Below are 3,883 nucleotides of genomic sequence, written 5' to 3' on the forward strand. Positions count from 1 at the left end.
AGAGGACATACAAATGGCCAACAAATCTTTGAAAGGGTGCTCAACATTGCTAGCTATTAGGGAAATCCAAATCAAAACTGCAGTGAGATACCATCTCACACCCGTTAGCATAGCTATAATCAATAGGACAAGTAATAATAAATGTAGGAGAGGATGTGGATAAAAAGAAATCCTCATACACTGCTGGTGGGATGGCAAATTGGCACAGCCACTGTGGAAAACAGTATGGAGGGTCCTCGAAAGAGGAAGAATTGGTCTACCATATGATCCAAAGACTCTACTGGGTATTTACCCCAAAGACTTGAAAACCTGTATCAGAAAAGATATTTGCACACCGATGTTCATAGCAGCATTATTCACAGTGGCTAGGACATGGAAGCAACTAAAGTGTCCTATGATAGATGATTGGCTAAAGAAGCTGTGGTACATATATACAATGGAATATTACTCAGCCATTAGAAAAGATGAAATACTGTCATTTGCGACATCATGGATGGATCTTAAAATAATCATATTAAGCGAAATAAGCCAGACAGAAAAGTTGAAAATCACATGATATCACTTATATGTGAGATATAAACCTAAAAGCAACAAATGAACAGGACAAACAGAGACTCAAGGACATGGACAATAGACTAGTAGTTACCAGAGGGTAGGAGGGACGGGGGAGGTAGATGTGTTAAAGAGGGTCAAATATGTAGTGACAGAAAGAAATCTAAATATGGGAGGTGAACACACAGTGTAAATATATATATATATACCTTACTGTTAAAGTGTAGAGCTGAAACTGATTGGATTTCTTTAACCAATATCACCATAAACAAACAAACAAACAAACAAACAAACAAACAAATAAACCCAAAGCTTAAAAAAATAAAAAAGATAGGAAAAGGAAGAAAAAGGAAGGGGAAGTTGGAACCATAGAGCTTTATTACGTAGAGTTCTTACTGTAGGGCTCTCGTGTAGGGTTCTCGTGATTACAAAGAGAACGAGAACTTCCATAAGCCCAAGCTCCTCCCATTAACCATCCTGACCTATTGTTTGCTGAAGTTTCCAGTTTGTCTTTATCATCAGTGACAGCCATTTCACCCTCTTCCCAGGCTCTGTGTTCTGCTCTCTCCTGCCCTTTATGTACCTGGCCCATCTTTTCCCAGAAGCATAGGCCTCATCCTACACTCCTAGTCCACAACGTCCTGTCAGTGACCTTGGGTCAGCTGCCTTCATCTCACTTTCTACCCATTGATTGACCTGACAGGAGCAGTGGGCAAAAAAAATCATCAATGGATTGAGGGGCAGCCAGTCCATCCCTGGAATTTTACATGGGCAAGTTTCTGACCTCATTTGACCATGGGGGCTTCCTGAGAAGCTTCTTGTTCTAAAAATCTGCATGCAGGTTAGAAAAAGAAATTTAAGTCCTTAGGTCTAATCTCCAAGGTCCACCTTCTTTGTGTTCTTCTTGTAGCTCAAGAGCAGCAGCTGATAGGGATCTCAGGGTGAGGCAGAGCTGAACTGGGAAGTCAGCGAGCCTGGTGTTTGTGCTGTAGCCCAGAGGCTGGTACAAATGGAGGGCTAATGAGAACTGGGCAATCAGACTGTTAGGTCCAAAGGAGGGAGGTGTGAAAGAATTCACCTGCTCTAGAGAGATGATCAGGAAATCAGGTGTCACTCACTGAGCCCCTGCAAGAAGATGCACAGGGCCCTCTCCCCCAGAGAACATCCAGGACACTATCCTCCTATAACACCCATCTCGGGACCTTGGTCATGCATGGCTGCTCTGTGGCCTTGTTTGTTTGTCCCCATCTATACTCTTTGCACACCCCATCTCCAACCCACGCCCTCAGAACTGCTAGGAAATATACTGGGGCTCCCAGATCTTCCCAGGATGCAGTGATGACCATCGCCCAAAAGCTCCCCTCCCCCACAGAAGTCTGATTCTCCACGCTTCCAGAATAGGTCCACCTGAGTCAGAGTTACCCAGCCCCTGTGAAACCTGTGGGTTCCAAGACTTCAGACCACCTGAATCAGAATGTCTGGGGTGGGGCTCATAGATTGGCACTTATAACAAGCCTTTGAGTGACTCTGAAGCTCCCTCAAGAGCGAAGACCAGGCTCCAACACTGCCTGCTGTAGGGGCTTCTCAAGCACCGCCCACACTGCCCAGTTCCCTCACTTCACCTGTCCTGGGGCCTCATGTGCTGAGCTGTCATCATCTCCAGCTGTCTCTCTGTAGCTGGACACTCCTTCAGAGCAGCATTTATCTTTGGTCCCTAGGGCCTGGCACTTAGTGGGTTCTGATCAGTGGTTACCTTTCCACCCACTCTACCAGCAAATGCCTGAAAAAGTCTCTCATGGAAGCTTATGGAGGAGGTGGGGAAAGTGGGCTAAGGAAAAGCACAGGCAGTGGTGTTTGCGACTGATTAATTCCCACAGCAGCTCAGGACGGCTCTATAGTTAGGTCTCCGGCAGCCCTGTCCACTTCCATAGTCTGGAGGAGATGCTGAGCCTGCAGAAGAAACGTGTGTGTGAGTGTCTGTTGCTGGGACAGGGAAGGGCCCCTCTCAAGAGCAGAAAGAATTGCTAGTGCAAGTGCTTCAAGTTAGAGATGAATGTGATAAGATTCAATCTGAGAGTCCACGTGGCCATAGAACCATGTGAAATCTTTGGAGAGGTGGGAAGGTGACAAAATAGTAGCCAGAGTAAGAATGATACAAGCTCTCTTTGAGTGAAGTGACATGCTTAGCTGTTTCCAGACCAAACGAGCAAGTTCCCCAGTGTAAATCTGGCTGCCTTGACCAGAGCACATTCTGAATGGTTTCAGAATAAAGTTATGGTGAGCCTACTTTATTCCAGAGGCTGCAGGGGAGGGGCCGGCAGCAGGCTGAGCACTGCAACCCAGTTCCCTGAAGGATAGCTTTTCGAAGTGGATTTAGCCTGAGGCAGACTGGGCGACCAAGGAGTAACTGCGGATGATGGCATCCTGACCAAGTAAGTGGGTAAGTGGTCCAATTCTGGGTTTATTTGGAAGGTAGAACTGACAGAATTTGCTGAGAGTCTATGTTGGGATGTGGCAAAGAAGAGTTGAGGATGACACAAATGCTGTGCCTTGAACAACAGGAAGGGTGAAGGGAGTTACTGTTACCTGCAGGCTGCTTGTGGGCAGATGGGGTATCAGGCTCACCTGTGTTCAGGTCGTGTTTGCAGTACCTCTTAGTCAGCCTAGTTACTCTGCCACCCTTCCAAGCTACCACTCCCTTTTTCTTAGACCTGAGAAATGATCTGTCTTCCTATACTCACTTTTTGCACCCAGTTTATTTTCTAACTTCTGCATCCTGAAAAAATACTTGAAAGTGAAAATCTGATTTGAATTGTGTGTGTGACCAATTTTCCATGATCTCCTGTGTCCCTTAGGGAACAATTTCCTTTCTTGTGCAGAAGCTTTTAGTTAGATGTATTTGCATTTGTTTATTTTTGCTTTTGTTGCCTCACCCAATGAGATATATCCAAAAAAATATTGCTAAGAGTCATGTCAGAGTTTATTGTCCATGTTTTCTTTCAGGAGTCTTATGGTTTCAGGTTTTGCATTTAAGTCTTTAATCCATTTTGAGTTTATTTTTGTATATGGTATAAGAGAGTGGTCCAGTTTATTTTTTTTTTGCATTTATTTGTCCAGTTTTGCCAATATCACTTATTGAAGAGACTGTCTTTACTTGCCTCCTTTGTCATAGATTAATTGATCATATAGGCATGGGTTTATTTCTGGGCTCTTTATTCTGTTCCATTGATCTATGTGTCTATTTTTATGCCAGCACCATGATGTTTTAATTATTATAGTCTTGTAGTATAGGTTGAAATTAGGCAATGTGATACCTCCAACTTTGTTCTTT

Source organism: Pteropus medius, unplaced genomic scaffold, assembly GCF_902729225.1.
Source record: "Pteropus medius unplaced genomic scaffold, Ma_sr-lr_union100, whole genome shotgun sequence".
In the NCBI taxonomy this organism is placed as follows: Eukaryota; Metazoa; Chordata; class Mammalia; order Chiroptera; family Pteropodidae; genus Pteropus; species Pteropus medius.